A 19,092-nucleotide genomic window follows, 5' to 3' on the forward strand; every position below is an offset into this window, starting at 1 on the left:
GGAGAGGTAGTGTAAAGGAAAGGGAATTCAAGCTGGTTCTCACAAAGGAGCAGACTATTTTTCTGAGTCACAACTGAGAATTCGGGCTCAGTACCAAGTGATACATACATGTAACACTGTACAGAAAGACAAACAACACTGTGGTCCGGATTCTGGGGCAGAAGCTAGGTGCATATTTTTATAATATGATTACTGACCTACAGTAATTAACATAGGAGGCCATTCAGGTCACTAGAGGTAAGGCTGTGTCAGCATTTGCGCAGTAAAACCCTATTTGTAGGAGCTTATAATTAAGCTATAAAAGTTATTATGAAGCTGTGAAAGGAATGTGTTTAAAAATGGTTTTCCTTCTTTAAAGAAAAAAAGATTTAAAGTGAATATACCACTTGTGAAACCAAAAACCTTCAGTCTACAGGCAGCAATTTCAATGAACATTAATATAAGCATCCTAAGTCTTCTCTGCCTAAATACCTCGAGCTTGTCCAAGAGCATTTTTTAACAACATACTGCGGTACATCAAGCTCAATGGCATTTATACATCTTTCACTCCCCAAAAGATTCCCCAGAACACATTCATTCACAAATACACCTCTAAAAGCAAAGTCCAGGGACAAATCAGATTTTACAAAGGCTGTGAGGAAGTGTATCAGCTTACTGTGTGCACAACATTATTTCCCAACATTTCACAGTGAGAAACAGGATCAAGACCACAAGCAGCATTCACACAAGGTACAAGTGAGTTATTGAATGTGCCGGCAAAAGAGATTTAGGATCAGCGATGTGATTGCAAAGGTTCTTTGCCAGAGTGCTTTACAGTCAGGAGTCCACCATTATTGAATAATAGACAAAATATGGAAAAACTTTGTTAAATATCAAAACTCCCCAAATCATTCTGTATTGTCCTGCTCCACTCATGCTAAAACATCACAGACCTCCATAACTACAAAGCCACAAATTAGTAGCTAAAGTGCAAGTCATTCTTTTCAACAGCAATGACAGTACTAAGATCCAAAATGTTGAATTCAAAAGTTCCAAAGCTAAAGGCTTTCCAAATACAAAAGTGGAAGAACATAAAAGACTGAGCTGAAAGTTCTATTTTCAATCAGACATAGCTAAGCTACCAATTTTTCTTTAGTAACTTCCTAGCAGTATATCACACCAAAGAGAGAATGAAGAGAAAGTAATATTTTTTCTCCAGTTGCTTATAATTGAATTTAAATTTGATTTCTCCCTTTCTTCAAGTTGGCTTCTTTCACTGTTGAATCTGATGTGAGCCATACTCTCAGACATGCCCAGTAATTTTCTCTTTTTCAGTATTACTCTATTACAGTCGAGTAATAGAGTATCCCTTCCCATCCCAAAAGAATTAGCTTTAAAATCGTAGAATCATGGAATGGTTTGGGTTGGAAGGGACCTTAAAGATCACCTAGTTCCAACCCCCCTGCCATGGGCAGGGACGCCTTCCATTGGATCAGGTCACGAGGCAGAGCAGGCTTTAGCATCAAGTTTGAACTTTTAGTATACAACTAAATGATATTTTGAAGCTTTTGTACATGATGGCTAAGGAAAAAAGGAAGAGGAGGTTCTCAAGTCATCAATAATTCTAGAAACTTGAACACAAGAAGAGCAGGTGTTGTGAAATCACGATATGCAGATACACTTAAGTTTTAAGATCTTAAGAATACCTAGGATATGCTATTGGAATGAATACTTTTGTGACATATTTATGTCAGACTCTAATTTTGTCTTTATATATATATCTAGTGCATTATATAGCAAGGACTTCTACATTCAGTTTTCCAATAATAAAGCTCCTAGAGCAAACTTCAGTTGGAAAAAGGGGAAATATTTTTCTCATTCATTAATGTTCTGAACTGAAGTTAGAAACTGACCAGATCCCTGCCTGGTGTCATCTTTCAGCAGAAAACAAAGACAGCAAAAGTTGGCTTTTATTCTTCTCCTTCCTAAAACTGGCTCTTACCCCTTTGGCCTGCAGCAAGCCAGTAATTCACGTGTTTTCCTGAGTGATGATTAATGCTTTAAACACCACTGGAAGGAGGTTTCATTCCTTAAAATCTGTTCTCAAGGTGTATGTTTTATATGTAAGGGGAAATACATTCAGAAGGCTCAGACCATTCTCAAAGTAGTTTGGAGGGATATATAGTGTAGACTTTGGAGGCATGTGGCATATACCCGCCTATCTGGGTTTGACATTAAAATGGTCAGGGATGTAAATAATTCCCACTGGCTAACACACCACAGACATAGCTTTGTGTATACAATAATAGATGTACGATAAGATACAGCTCCAAAATAAAGCCCTAAAAATTACAGCATTCAAGCTCATGAGAGGTCTTGCAATACTTGCCTTATCATGTCTTTGTAATATAAATTCTAGTTTCCTACCTAAAGACTACTCCCTAATTATCAAGAATGACAGATACTTCCTCCACCTAAATCCCAAGAAGGTATTCGGATATAATAAGCAATGTTAATTGTATATGGATATTTTTAATATAAGTATAAATGTAAATAAGCTGTCACAGAAGCCTAGTATCACTTATTGGCCCAATACCACTCACATTTTTACTGTCATACTTTTATGTCAGTTTTCATTTTGTCATCAAAATAAAGCTATAATTTAAAATAAATTTCTCCGAATACAATTTCTGTATTCCTGTTCTAGGAAGACATCCTGGGTGTGTTGGCTGTTCTCCCAGTTTAGCCATAAAATATGTCACTCTACCGGGATGGGGGAGGTGGGGGAGAATTGCTGCTGAACAAGAATGAACTCTTGATTTCCACATAGTAGTTAGTTTACAAAGCTGATCATGAAAACCACTTACTTACTTTAAAATGTCCCCATACTAGAAGTATGCTTGAAAGCTACTTCACTCATTTACATCTATGTCCAATAGTCTTACCATGTTCTTAATTCCAAAAAGAACCTGCACTCTGTCAGACCTAACAATGTTGCCAGCAGATTTTAGCAGCACAGTGAACGATTTCACACAGTTTTCAAAATCAGAAAGGACTAGGGTGAGCTCAGTTTGCCCTCTCTTGGTTCCTGCCTAAGGTCAAGCCTCAAATACACTGGTAAATAAAATACATGCACAATACACATTAGTTTGAATGCTCGTATTGTGCATGTTTATCATAAAAATATTTCTTCAATGAAGGGAAATCTTTTTTAAAAACTGCAGGTTATTTTCAGCTTGTTACAGGTATCTCTATTTCAAGTAAAATTGCAAATTCATTTCTGAGCTTCAGAGCAAAAAGAAATCACTACCAAGTAGCCAAAATCCCTTTCATTCTATTTTTCTCTTATTGATGGTACAAGAATGAAATAGTAATGGGTGGCCCTCTCAAACTGCATTTTATATTAATAAAAGTGATCTACCTTGATATCAAAAGAAACATCCCATCAATACAACCTATTCCAAAGAATTTTTTTTTTCCTGGAATTAGAAAAACTGTTCCGACAAGAAGGTAACAAAGCAGGGGGGGAAACAACATAAATTCTGGCAGCAGCTTCTCCTCTCTCCATTCTTCCTCTCTATCTGAAAATAAATAACCATCTGGATCATTGTACTGCCTTTGTGACAGGTGGTACTCAGTTATGTTTCTCATTTCATTGGAAAGCAGTAATGGCTCTTTCTTATGCTAATATACTCTGTCTGAAATTATTTGACTCTAACTTAATTCATTTGAAACATGATCCAAAAAGGTTCAGGGCTTATTGGGATGTATGCTTTGATTGTGACATAATCTCTTTTTTAATATTGGCATCAGAACTGGAAAAAAGTATTCTAATAATTGTCTCACTAATATAACCTCTCACATTCTTCAGCCAAAAAAAAGTAATGCCAATGAAATATGTCTGTGTCCACAAGCCCAATCCTACAACTCCTGTAACAGTGAGACAATCTGTGTTGCTAAAGAGCACCAAATATTTGTTACTTCCTTAATTTTCCCCACAATGAATCACCTACCAAAAGCTATGAATTTTATGGTATTCTGATTCTAAGATGAGCCTTTGAATTTTGCTACTTGCTAAGTTAATATTAGAGAATACTATTTTAAAATCTAAAATAAGAGATGTTAAAGACTCTACCTAATAATACAATACGTAAAATGAATCAGTACATTAGCTTGCTGATTACTAAGATAGCTACCCTTTCTAGGCTTATTTTTCAGCTGAAAGAAATTCCTCAAACATATCCATTTAATCCGACTTTATAAATAAAATACGTTGAATCAGGCCCTGATTAGTCACTGACCTAAATAATCCTTGAGAAAGATTAAGCTATCTTAATTTAAAACCTGCAAGGAAGGAATAATTTGCTGTTTGCTCAGTTATTCCAACAGCAAACTATAACTAAATATGTATCTTGCAGATGTAAGACATTTGCCTAGATTGAGCTTCAAGTTCTTGGATCTTACTACATCTCTATTTCTAGACCAAGACCACCTGTGTTTTCTTCATACAGGTAGGTTCTGTATTAATACTTCTCTTCCTTTATAGTGCTTCTAATTCCTTACTGCAGGGGAAGACTTTGCACTGCTGTCATGGCTCTTCTGACCTATTCCAATTTGCACAGGAGCACCACAATATTCTAAAACTTATCTTAACAATGTAGCACTCAGAAGCCAGACTATATGCCTTTGACCTCTGGATCATGCCCTGTTTTCCACATCATGAAACGTGATTGCTCCCTTAAGCACTGCACCACAAGGAGAGTTCCTAGCGGAGGCATCTACAGGGTCAGATGATAGAGGGAAAGATGAATAAGGCTGGCTGTGATTTTATTTGTTTGCAATATTTCAAATTTGCAAATACATGCCAAAGTAAATATTATGAAGTGCATGTACCTACTTTCACCTTTTAAATGCTAATCACATCTTCTGTCTGTCACTCGCCTTAAACTATAAGCACTTCAGCAGGAGGTCTGTCAGCCTCTATAGCAGACCACACTGATCATGCAACCTTACTGTGATCAAGCAAAAAGCACAAAACTTAAGCTTTTCTATAGGTATTCATGTAACTATAAAAATAAATATTCCTTGAGATGTGTACAATTTACGAACAGTAATATTTTGCACATACATCTAAAACACCAAAGCTATGTATGTTAATCCCAGAAACAGAAGCACTCAGCTGTGAGAACTAGACTCATCTGCACCCAAGCCGTGTGGGTCCTTGAAGCAGCGCAGAGTTTGTGTGTGTCATGCCTGAGCTGTTAGATTTGAACGCAGCTAGAAAGTTAAAACTGCATTATCTGGAATACCAGAACAGTATTTAGTTAATGTGGTGTCATAGTCATCACCTCTTCAGGGAGTCTTTTCTCACCCTTCCTAACATATACACCAAGGATTAATTGCTCCCTCCCTTTGATTTAGCATGGTCCCAGACCAGGGTCTCCACTATTCGCTCCAAAATCAGATTAGTATGGAATTAACAATGAGATTCACACCAAGGGCACAGTTAATAACTTCTGTACACAAGAGTGAACTCCAGATTTCCACACAGTTTCAGCAAAAAAGGTACCCAAATTAATGCTTGCAGTTGAGATCCAGTTCTCAAATATTCATCACATATTCAGAGCTAAGCTTGCTTAGTTAAAAAAACAAAAAAAGTATACACATTTTAAAGTGTCGCGATAGTAGAAATGTTTGAAGTCTACCTAATTAAGTCTTTTATGTCTCTCTGATGCGCTCTCCACCTTCATAATTCAAAAAACAAAATGCACTCAGAAGGTTGCCAGCCAATTTTAGCAGCAGAGTGAACAATTTCACGCAATATCCAAAATCAGAAAACGAGAGGACTAGGATTAGTGCATATTCATCAGAAAAATATTCCTTTAATAAAGAGAAACCTTTAATAGATGGCTTATTTGCAACCTTTTGCTGGTATTTGAATTTCAAATAAAACCACGAGTTAATTTCCAAACTTCAGGAATAATAAAGCAATGAAAGAAGTTATTTTTGTAAAATGGGCTTATGTTGATGCAAAGCCAGCCAAGCCTAACAATACCAAACAAAAGATGAAGTCTTGACTCTATGGAGCCCTTGAAAATTCTGCTATCAGCTTCTGTGCAGTAAGATCTCACCTCAAAACTTTTACCTTTTTAGATTTGTACTGATTACATTATTCCTGTTACATTTTAAAAAATGCAGTATGAGATGTGCTTTGGTGCAGAAAACAAGTAAAGTCTGAATTATTTTTTGTTTCTTTGCGATGCTTATGAACCAACTAAATTTACGTTTAGTCGAAGGGCTGCTGGCATGAACCTTTTGTAGGGAAAAAAGAAAAAAACAAACAAACCAACACACACAACAAAAAAAAAATCCACACAGAAAGTAATTTCTTAATTAAAATGTTTTAAACAAAGCTACTAAGGTTACAAATATTCCAATAAAAAACCCACTCTAGATTGTACATAACACTGCAGTTATAATCAAACCATTGCTACAGGCAATTTGTGGATGCTGGCAGTCTAGCTCCCTCTCTACTCTACCCACCTTTGGTAGGAGCCTGACTCTGGTAACATCTTTTAGCAAATGCAATTTTTTTCTCCTCCTCTGGGAGCATACTCAGAGATACCAAATACAAACAAACAGACACTAACTCTTACCATATTTTCTAATCATGCGCTCCTTCCAGGAATGTTTCAAAATACCACCTTTGTTCATTTTGCTGCTCTCACCACTACATACAGGACAAACATTTGCTGTGTGCTTTGTTAATGTTAACCTACTAGTGAAACAGAAGTACACATCCGTCTTATTTTTCCACATGCTACATTTCCAGAAAAAAATCTCTTACCTGAAATCCAGAATGCAGGATCCTGGTTGGCTTGCAATTTCACAAGACCAGCTGGTATAAACTGGCACAGCTCCAATACAAATAGGCTTTTGAGATGAAGTGCATTCCTTACTGAAGTAGCGAACTAAAAACAAAACTAGGGAGTTGAAAAGAATTTCCACTGAATTGCAATTGCTTTTTTCAAACACAGTGCAATAGTTACTACAAGGTAGTAACTGTACTCTTTAAAGATAAACACTTTTCACTTGAGCTTTTAATTCTGCAAATAGAACAACTTTATTCATGTTCCCCAATAGGCAGGTAATTAGGACACAGAAAATGAAATCTTTATGGAGTTACTGGCCTCACTGAAGTCAATGATAACAATTCCATGGTTTTATAAGAATTTCACAGCGTGAAATTTCCCTTAGGAAGACTACATAGTATGCAGTAGACCCCTATTTCATTGTGTTTGATAATAGTGACAATAATATAAAAGTATACTGGGGGTCCCAATACACAACTGTTAATGACGCATGTTCTGTAAGCTGCAACCATACTTAAAAGCATTTGTCCAAAAGCTCAGAACCATTCCATAATGAAATGGCTGTATTTGTGGGCAAGGAGAGGACAAACACCGTCATCTACCCTGACATTAACAAGGCTTTCAATGCAGTCACTCCATCACATCCTTGCAGGGAAACTGAGGAGGTACTAACTGGATGGGTGAACCACAAACTCAGTAAGAAGCTGCGTGGGCATTTTGGCCCAAAGGCCACTGGTTGGTGGTTCAAAATCTAACTGCAGCCAGCTATAAGTGGTGCCCATTTCCAGTCAGTCAGTTTTGGGGCTGATCCTCTCTAATGCCTCAAGTGTTTAACATCAATGACCCACACAATGGGACAGAAAGAGCCCTCCTGAAGCCCATGGCAAGGCACCCAGCTGGGGCAAGCGGTTGATACACTGGAGGATCAGGCAGCCATTTATGAAGATCTCAGCAAACCGGAGGCATGGGCAGGCAGAAACCTCAGAAAGTTTAACAATAAATGCAGAGTCGTGCATCTGGTATGGGTCAGCTTTGTGGGCCAAATTAGCGGTATTATAGCGAGCAAGTACAGGGATGTGATTATTCCCCTCTGCTTGGCACTCACAAAGTCACATCTGAATAACATGGCTCTGGTGTTTTGCCCCCAGTACACGGAGGAAGATCAATAAACTGGAGTCTGTTCAAATTGTATATATATTACAGCACTGGCAGCCAGAAATTCCAGGAGCAAGCTAGACTCATAGTTTATAGAGAGAAAAAGGCATTTCTCAGCTATAATTCATCTCACCCTAGGGTAAACATTTAAGGTGAATCATGATTTAGGAGTACGTGTACTTCTCCAGCCACTTCAAAAGGATTTCACACAAATTCCTCGGATATCAACAGACATTCAACACATCTAAGTCTGCCATAGTAAACCCCCAAGGTGTCTTGCATTACACCTAAAAAGAAGAGAAATCATTTACAAAGTAAATATGAGCATACTGTCTGAGCTCCACTTCTTATCCAATTTCGACTGAAGCTAAGCACACCAACCACAGAACTGAGCTCAAAACTTTTGCTTGGGAAAAGCAGCAAAAATTGAGCTCAAATACAATTGTACTTTCCTTCTCAAGATGAGAAAAACAAAAGATTAAACTTCCAGGTATAAAGACAAAACTGAGAAGTGTTAATATGGCAATATTACAGGGATTATTTTTTTTAATTTATTAAACACATAGATAAAATGATTTGTGCAAACTCTTACCAGAGCAGTAGAAAACTCTGATAAGAGTTCTCAAAAAATCTTATCTACATGTTTGTGGATCTCTAAGATGGTGAGTGTGGGGTTTCTGTACCTCATCTATTTATAGGGTCTTTAAGCCCATTAAGAGATTTAAAAAAGACAGACAAGCCGTTTAGTACATGTAATCTCTTTGCCATTTCTGCAAATACCACATTATTTGTAGATTTTTAAGTGTAGCGACACAGATGTAAATCCACTCCCTAGCAACTGCATTATGCCTAACAATGCCTGTACTAATGCTCTAGTCTGAGGAATCATTGCCTGTTCCTAAAAAATACAGCCAATGTGTTGACACAGGTAAATATGTTACCACCTGCTGGCAGGACCAGAAGCTGCCTAAGCTTCCAGAATCCCTCTAATACTCTAACTGCACACATGAAAACGCATTAGAGTGAAAGTATGAGGTTACCAGAATCAACTGAAGCATCAAATGTAAATATCACGCTGACTAAACTGTGCTGCTGGAAACATATCTTGAGGCACTGCTGCATAATTAGATGTTGGCGTCGGGTTGCGAGTCTTGAAAACAGTGATGGACTATTTAAAACCTTGACCAAAATTATATCATAAATTGTGCTCAACATCTCAAAGAACTTGGACTGTGGGACACGAATGTCTGAGCTGTCTGAAGGACAGAAAACTGCTGCTCATCTCCCATGGTTCCCACATACCCATATCAAAGCAAGATTATTGTACCATTTCTCCCCCTGTGCCCTGGTTCCCACAAAGAGGAAACTATGACATGGGGAATCTGTAGTGTGCTGCAGCCAAGATATATGGGACACCAAGAGTGCAGGACTTATCTCAGGTACCCCATGAAACACCCAAAACAGAGAGACTGGAAGGTGTGTAGAGGCCAGAGCCTTCTCATGAGAACAAATCAGTGCCCTACCCCAAGAAGGTCATCAGGATAACACTACAGGTCTCAGTTACAGGAAATTCACACCTCAAATGTCTGGCATCATACCTGGACCACTTTTGTAAAACCTACATTTTGCTTGAGTTTTGCTAACTCTTGCTAGATCTAGTGAAAAGATTACAAGTTCAGAAGTATATCCATTCTTTACCACCACATGAAGACAGGTGTTTCTCTCCATACACACTTTGGTTTCTCTCACATCCTCAGGCCAAGCTACAACTGCACAACCACAGTATGTTAAGTCACTTGAATTGTATTCAGGGTTGGCAGGAGGTTAACTTGTTTAGGGAAAAGAGCACCTTTTTGCATGTCAATGCTGCTAGCATTGGAGATAATTTATATTTTACTATATTTCTTGGTGTTATTTCAGGTAACATATTTCTATTGTTGCAGCACAGATGTTCGTATCTGAGCCATGCCTAAATTACCAAGCTAACACCGGCAATGGAACTGTGGTAGCACCAAGTGTGCTGCAAGTTTGTTTAATAGCTGTCCTCCCCTGGAGGAATTGGTAGTATTCAAAGTCTAATTTCCTTAGTCTAACTTCTATTTGCCTAATAATGACTATGAAAGCCTAACAAATGTAAGGTATACTGAGCATAACTGAGGAGCACCTCCATGTAGGATCTTTCAGGATGCTTTATGTTTTAAGACCAAACAAAATGAAGATCACACCAATGCATTTCCATATGATTCTGTAGGTCATCTTCAAAGACTTCAAAAATTAATGAAAGAGGGTTTAACAAATTCAGCACGGAAACTTTGCCATTTCCCCATGACAAGAACAATTGTAAGGATGTGTTGGTATGTGATTATCAATATTGTATTTCATTCTAAATTTTGATAACAATATTTTGATAAAATTGAAAAATATTTCCTAATAACAAAAAATGGAAAAAGCCTGTACCTCAGAGGGAAATCTAGCCCAAGATACCCTTAAGCCATTTCTTTTTAGCTCATGAACAAACTCTCAGGTGAGAGGAGTACATTTTCACCTTAGCTGATTGCTGCTGTTTGTCCAAATCACAAGACTATCAACAATCAGAAAAGAATATAAGTTAATGCCTAGAGGTAGTAAAAAACAATTTAATGGAAGACATTTTTCTCTTCCTGGTGAAATGTCTGTAATAAATTACCCATTTTCCAGGCAGAACTGTTCAGGAATAACAATATGTCACCAGGTTGGCTTAAATATGAGGAAACCATTCATGCTGTGGAACAGTGAATACCTGTTTGGGGATATTAAACAGAAGGAAGATAAAGAAGATTCTCCAACTATGAATGAGTTTTCAGAATTTGCTGTCAGGAAAGAAAGAATTACGTATCCGAATTTCGTCTGTAGAAAGAGCATGAAGAACCTCTGAGACTCGAGGGGCACTGCCACCATCTATGGTCATTTAAAGCAATCGTGATTATGTTACAAGTACAGCTTGTCCAAATTTGCAAAACATACTTTGCACAGCTTTTGGTACCTGTGTAAAGCCACAAGCCTTAGAGTACAGAGCCTTAGAGTCAGGAAAAGGCAATTCCACATTTGTCTGAAAATCCACACACTGGTGCACTATCTGAAGCATGACACACAGAGCTACAAAAATATGTTAGTCGTGTAACCACAGATGGAGGCCTGATGAGTTCATCAGAACACTTGACATAAGGTCCTTTGCAGTAACTCTCATCTGCCACTGCAGAAGAAGCAAATATCAAAAATACTCCCATTTTGAATAGGAACTCAGTAACATATGAACATATGAACAAATTTTCCCATCATATATAACTGATCCTGAAACTTGATCTAGAGAGTAACATTACAACAGGAACCTTGTCTGGCATCCCCCTAAGACTCAGACCACCTGTTTAACAGGGACCATTATTATTTTTACATTTTTAAAAGGTTATTTTTATATTTACTTATTTAAGTGGATATTTCTCTCTTTCATCCCAGAAAGATGCAACAAAAACATACGATCTTTGTGGTACTTGATGCAAGACATCAGATTATTAACTGCATGGCAGTATTATGAGATGTTTTCAACAAAAAATATATGGATCACTGGTCATGCTTATGATACTTGCTAGCTACTGGCCAGACACTGCAAAGGAGGTGGTCAACTTGGAGAAGACCCTTTCCATATAACTGAACAAAGTTCACATATGGGAAACAAACATAGGTTTTATTAAAATTCTGAAATCTCACCTTCCCATATTTCAAATACAGAGCCAGTGAGAAAGTTAATCCAAACCACAAAGTTGAAAGACCCTGTGGTAGATGAAAGTTGATTTACCCTTCTCTGATAAGCTCTGTCCTAAGCTCAGGACACAGTAGCCTTCTATAATTACAATTCTGCCTTAAGCTGTGCTTGGACATGAAGTTGAGGTTTTTCCACCCTCTAAGTTTAGATAAATCATTATGGAAACTGTCAACTTTTCCAGGTGAAGCCAGACCTTGTCCAGCTGGCTCAGTTTCATTTAACTGGAAGGTCCTACCTGCCTCAAAGTGGTGCGAAGAAGCAAGGCAATGCCACACTGTGCAGATGAAAGGTGGCAAAATGTAATGCTTGCCGCTAAACTCTCCCACCCATCCTTTTAAAATCCCTCTGTACCTAACAATCATCTGCTAGCTATGAAGAGAAATAAGGTACTACTCTGTTTAGTAGTAGACAGTCTGATTAATGACTAAATAAGTAGGGCATACCACTTGTATACACAATTCAATGTCCTGTCACTCTCCAGAAAGGATTAAAAGCCAAAGCCGTTCTATGGGAAATTCAGAAACTGATTTAGTGCACTGAGACTAAATAAGTTTGAATGGCTGCAGTGTCATAGGGAAAGATGGAAAATAAGTAAGGAGAGGAATGGAAGTGATTTTCATAGTTAGCTTCATTTACCTGATGTGTTTGCTGCAGCTAAGTCACTCTTTGAAACAGGATCACCGCATTATGCCTGAAATTCTGTTTTCCCCCAGAGTTTCACTTTTGAGCACATACTACAGCTATACCTCCTGCATTTCGGGTCAGAGCCAAGAGTACAGTCTTGTCCTCAGCACGCTGAATGACAGTAATCCGGCCCAGCCTTGAGCTCCAGTGAAAACTGTAAACACAAAGTGCAGCTGTCTAAGGTCAAGTCCCAGGTGTTCTGTTCAAGTAAAGCACAGATGATCTTGACCTCTTAAGAAAACTGAATGTAACAGCATGTCATGAGCTACTTACAAAAACAGCGTTCCTACAACAAAAGCAGAAACTATTTTTTCAGAGGAAAATTAAAAGCCTTTGATCAAACTGTACCTTTTGAATAAGAGCAGGGTCTCAACTAACTCCAAATTGTTCAAAATTTCACCAGAGCAATGGGGTATTGCAAAATATGAATTACCACCCACAAACAATTTTTAGAAGCAACATCAAGGTTGTTCAATAGCACTTACAGCATTGGGGGTTTTGCTACACCTCTGAGCTAAGCAAACTGAGAAATTTCTTTTTAACTTCATATTTATGTAGGATTCCCAGAGGAATGGCTTTATTTTAATACATTGAATGTGCCTGAAGCTAAATATTAAAGTCAATTAATCCAAAAAAAAAAAATAAAAATCAATGTCGTGGTCAGAATTCTTCTTCAATGGTTCAATGGTTTCAGAATGATCCCTAGCAAAACTTAAGATAAACTCCTCCTCAAAAATAACTGGAGATGCAACATGTCCAAGATACGTAATGCCTGTTACAGGTTTGCAGCAACAAAACCTCCCTTCCCAGCCAAACAAAAGCCTTCTCATATATTAGCTAGTAATTTACTTCCTCCTTGGTTAGGGACCCTGTTTTGGAACGCCTTGTGTTGCCAGTGACATGGGCTTTAGTGCCACTCAGCGTTCAAATAACACAACTGCAGGAAGCTAATGTGCCAGAGCAGCCCGTAGCGTGATATGCGGTGGAATGATACTGTATTGATTCGTAGAAAATAGCTGCATTTTGGGAGAGAGGATGATGTTGATGCTTCACTTAATCTCATCCTCAACAGTTCTGTTTTGGAACAGCATAAGAGTCACAGTGGGGTTTTCAGAGAAACTGGACGTTCAGCTAAAATGGTACATGAACTGGTAAACTGTCATGGCCATAAGAAGAAATCAACAGCAGAGAAGAAGGGACAGTGAAAGAAGTGCGCGGGACGCAGGAGGCGAGACAAAGTCAGAGAGAGCAAGAAGGAGCATTCAGTAAATACGTGCAAGTGAGAGAAGGACAAAGTGAGCACAAAGAGAAGGGGACGATGAAACAAGCCCTCAGGAACAGTCAGATGGGCTGTTATAGCCTTTTGGCTCACGTGGGGAAAAACTTCTCTTCACCAAAGTACAAATCTTGAATTCAGAGGCATTACAGCCTAAAGGGTGAGAAGCAATCCCATATACTATATTCATTATGATCCCTCTTTCTCCTTTTTTGATTCCCATTAATTATTTTTTATATTTTTAGGTGAGGTTTTTTGTTTTAACCTAAACTCCCCCTGAGAGAATACACTTTTGAAACACCTTGCCAAAATAAGGGTTCTGCTACCAATGTCCTTTGTAAGTGAAAGGCAAACAAACAACTCTCAGAGAGAGAAAAAAAAAAGAAGTTATCAGTTCTATCAGCAGTAATTCAAACAAAGAGAAATATCTTATGAGAATTTCCCATAATATGAATATGAGTTACAATCAGACCAAGCAAGATATCCTCCCAGGCCAAGAAATGTCAGAAAATTTAAAAAATACAAACAGAAACAAAAACCAAGTAGGAGATACTGCTTATTGTGAAAGAAAATGTTTGCCCAACCAGAATAAGACAAAGCTGAGAAATATACTGAGAATCAAGTGAGCCAAGAAGATCATCAAATACCAGAAACAGAGACCACATTTTGAATGGGGATGCTAAGACTGTCCAGAGTTGGACACTGTTGCTCCCTGTCCTGCCAGCCTCACCTGACCTACACAAATGCTAGTTCTGATGAGTAGAGAAACACCAAGGGGCTGTATTATGAAAACTGATATTTATATGACATTGAGATATCATTTTCCCACACAACAACCAACATTCCACATTGCATAAAGAAGATTCCTTCAGCAGATCAAGCCATCAAAAAATTACCAATCACAGAAATACAGACGAGCCCAGAGAGTCCCCCTCGGCTGGCCTGAGGACAACGCATGTCTACCAGAGGAGACGGGTTGCTGCAGTATGGCATCGCAAAAGGGTGCTGAAGGAACACAAACTGTTTGGGGCTTGTATTCTCTTTTCTGCTTGAATTTATGTAAAATCCCTAATGAATAGAAGTTAATTAGCTACACTTAAGACTGATATACAACCACAGCCATAGGGAATAAACAAGTTCAGCAGCTGCTGTATTACTTCAGCTACACTGTAAATTGCTGCATGCTATTAACATGCTCTCCTGGCTTCAATAAAGAAAATCTTATTGAAATCCGTAGCACACATTTCCTATTTCAGTGAGACATTGCAAAATTAAAATGATATGTAGTAAAAACAATATGTGTGAGCCACCTGCTTACTGTATGATAGAATAGATTGGCATAGAATGACAGCTGCTGCACAGCCAACATTTCAGATACTGTACTACCTTGCCAACTGGACTTAAATTCACACATGATTTCCTTGACTAGCACTGAATGAATTTTTACTGCTATAAATATGCATTGGCAATTGTGATGAATCATCCTGGATACTAAGGGTCACCATTAATTCAGCTACATCAAGAACTGTATCCAGTGCAAAAAGCCACCAGGGCAAATACTGGTGATTCAGGACTGTTTTGATGACCTACATGTAAAGAACATGCCTTGACCTACGATAAAGGGTTGCCAGTAATGAAGATAGCCCATGCCGAGCTTGCTGGATACTCATAGCACAAAATGCTGGACGTTAAAACCAAAGAACTAATTAATCATTGCATGCCTCCTAATGCTACCCTGGAGTCTATGAGAGTTACCACGACGAAGACCTTATGGTCTTACTTAGGCACCTAGAGCCAGATACAGATAGCCTAAACTCCGCTAAGTTCTTACACCTATCCTAGGCCTATTTTACATCTGAATTTTGGTTTTAGCAGGCTCGAGGCACATGTTACAGCTCTGCTCTTCAGTTGGACTTTCTGGGTCCCTGTTCAGGTGGTTCTCAGCACTGTGCAGTCACAGGGGTTTAGTAAAGGCAGTCAATATCAAATAGATATTGCCTCTAATTCCCATTGATTTCAACTAGAGGCATGTGTCTAATTAAGTTTGCAGATCTGCTTTTGCTGGTTTTATATTAAGGGGATGCCTAGAAACAGTAAAGGTTTCTTTTAATCTAACTTTCTATGCTAGCAACTTATGTCTACAGTCAGTGTTGACAGGAGCTCTAACAAGGAACCACTGCTTTAGGTTTCCCTGGTAATAAAACATTCTTTGCATATGTAATAATAAATAGTCTGGGTCTGCAATGGGAAATAATTTTATAAGGATGAATATGATTTACAGTTCTTCCAAAAGTGACAATACTACAGTGTTCACAAAAGGGCAGGTTTGGGGTAAAATCAGTAATCTATTTTAACCAATTCAAATGCCAATATCCCATCTGCTAAGTCTCTTTATTTTATATCAGTCTGCCATTTTCTCTTAGTGGTAGCATCAATAAACATTGTTGGTAATCATCTGCTTGTGCTCTAATGTGGCATATTCAGTTTCACTGAACAAAGCCAGGCTGAAGATCCCCGAAGGAAAAAAAAAAAGTGACTTGTTTAGCTGTGATTCAGACCCATGTCTCTGATTTAAAAATGACTCAAAGTTGCATCATCACCAAACCTGAACACAAATAGTTTTTATCACATACAAAGCTAAATGCTAATAGGAGCTATGTTTTATTTCTTCCAAATAAATTTTCTTCTACATTTTTTTCCCTTGTTTTGCCAAGTGCAGTGGAACATTTAAAAAAAAGCCATCAATTCGAGGAGTTCACTAAAAAACAATATTTGTATCTGATGACGTGTAACAGGATTCCAGCTGGAGAATACCACTTAGATTTAAGAAAGGGTTTATTTTGCTATCTTTCCTTTCAGATAGATTTGGAATTCATAGACATGAAAGGCTGGATAACAAAGCCTAGATTCAGGCTTTCTTTAGCCAGTATTTGCCATCAAATTCTCAAATACATCTAGCACTTCAGAGTCTGCAGCCAGAAGCAACTTAAAACACTATTACAAAGGCAGGGTTTGCTTCTCTGAAATCGTAAACCTAGAGCTACAATAATTTAATTACTCACCAGTTACAATAGTTTAATTAATCACAGCCATTCATAGATGAACAGGCGTGACAGTTGGTGGTGGAAGGAATTATAATAGACCACTTACTCTGAAAAACCTGGAGATGATAAGCACTGGCTTTCACAGCAACTTCAAAGCCTCACAGTTTTTGAGTTCCCATCAAGCTATTTGAGCTTCTAACAGGAGCAAGGCAAGAACATGAACAAGAAACTTGGCGTCCTTCAGCCTTAAGAGGCTTATCAGTAAGACAAGCAGGATCTGAAACTGTCCAGTTGTGAGATCAACCCAATACACAGATTGCCAAAAAGGTGGAAGCTGGAATGCCAGGCTTACAAGGAACCCTCTGGAAATTGGCTGTTTCTTGATTTTTCTTGTTTCTTCAAACAAATTATCTCCATTAAAATGACATTTCCAAAAAATCTTCTTTCTCTGATGTGAAAATGTTCTATTACAGATTATTAGCATGAGGCAGCTTGTCTCATGGGTCACCAGTGCCTGAACAGCCCCATGCTACTGGAGAGCCTCCACATGCAGAGGTGAGGACACGGAACTTAGCAGCACTGAGGACCAGGAGCTGCAAGGCAGCTGGAGTAGGCTGTAACCTGCCTGCTTGCAGGGCACGACTTAGGCTAGTTCTGCCATCAGGACATACCCAGTAAAATATAAGATTCCCATGCCTGTCAGCTAATATTGTACCCTGCCCTGGCATCATCATGGAAACAGCTATGCTTTCTGAAGGCATCATCTTTGACATGAGACGTAAAACCACACATGTTTGTTGTTTCTATATTTGACATATAGATCTTGAGTTTGGGGAGGAAACAGTAGGTTCTGCTAACTGAGATCAGAAAAGTCTTTTGGGAGGTGGCATGTGTAAAACCACGTCCTCAGAAAATAAGATTAGCTTTTAGTGAAAACTCTGATGTTAACAGCACTGCTCCCCCAAGTGATATGAACCCACTTTTCAAAGGAAAAACGGAAAAACTACAAATATACTAAGTTTACAAATTATTCTTGTACATTTGAATCATCTGTATAGGCACTGATAACAAAAAATGTATGACCTCAGCATGGAACTGCTGTTAAGGTATCAAAATCACCTAAATGATTTATCACATTTATTCTTCAAATAGTATTATTTTCCTGAACAAATAAAAAGAAAGAAAAAGAAAAGAAAAAAAAACCCCACCCATTGGAAAAAAGCAAATTTATTTGAAATTTTTAAGTCAAAATGTTCAAATATTGCTGATATTATGTAATTAATTCTGTAGGAGCGGCTTGATGGTATGCAACATAACAGATTATTTGGATCACAGGCACTGGCAGGCTTGCTGTGGTCCCAACCAGCCTGCTGCCTGCAGCCTGGGCTATACACTTTCTGCGCAAAAAATACGTCCTACTTTAAAATATTACAGGGGTCGGAGATTTACCCTCTGGCAGTGTCACCTACATCAGTCTCCACACACAATGAGGCACCCCTACCAAACACAGCAGGAGCTGGTGCAGGGTTCAATGGCCAGCCCCACGAGAGGGCCCACCAGCACCTGAGGAGGCTCCAGGAGCCATAGAGGGAAATGGCAGTTCATGCCAGAAAAACAGCAGTAGCACATTTTCCCCATCCCCTCCCCAGTGAAACGAATGTATCATTAGAAGCCAAAAAAGAAATCTATATTAAGATACTGCTAATGTTATAACAAAGTGACACAAACAAGTTACACCGCTAACAACTCACCTTCTTCCTACTCTAGGTATTTATAGCAATCTCTGAGATTTTACTGATATACCAGAGTCCATTAATCCTGCTGGTCCCTCCTCTCCGCCCTCAAAAAAAAAAAGGTAAACAAAGAACAAAGCGAAATCTTCAAAATAGAATTTCCTCCCCACAATTTATTTAAGTTAGATATTTAGGACTGAGCTTATTAAGCCAACTGGTAGGCATCCTGCACATGGCATAACACCTAGCACCGGCTCTCTGCGTGTGCTGAATCATGGCGACTGATTTTACAGGAGCCAGTGGTATGTTCACATACCACAGAACAGGAACAAACATTTCATTATGACAGTCTTTTAGATAGAAAGTTGTTAATAAACAAAGTTAAAACCCAATTAACCAATTATTTAATCATCTTACAATAAAACATGCTGTTACTGTAGTTGAGCTAGCACAGCACAAGTAAATATCTCTAAAAGAAAAAGCAAAGTCTTCTATGACAGAAACCAATTTGATATGGAAATGGGTCAACAGTTGCTTAAGATGTAGCACA

The 19,092-nt window shown here is 38.3% G+C and overlaps 1 protein-coding gene across 2 annotated transcripts in view; it reads right to left on the reverse strand.

Moving 5' to 3' along the window:
* The window catches only part of SLC4A10 (solute carrier family 4 member 10), a 190,591-nt gene that overhangs the window by 155,474 nt on the left and 16,025 nt on the right, over positions 1 to 19,092 (reverse strand). The window lies entirely within an intron of this gene.

This window comes from Strigops habroptila, chromosome 5 (genome assembly GCF_004027225.2).
Source record: "Strigops habroptila isolate Jane chromosome 5, bStrHab1.2.pri, whole genome shotgun sequence".
NCBI classification, from domain to species: domain Eukaryota; kingdom Metazoa; phylum Chordata; class Aves; order Psittaciformes; family Psittacidae; genus Strigops; species Strigops habroptila.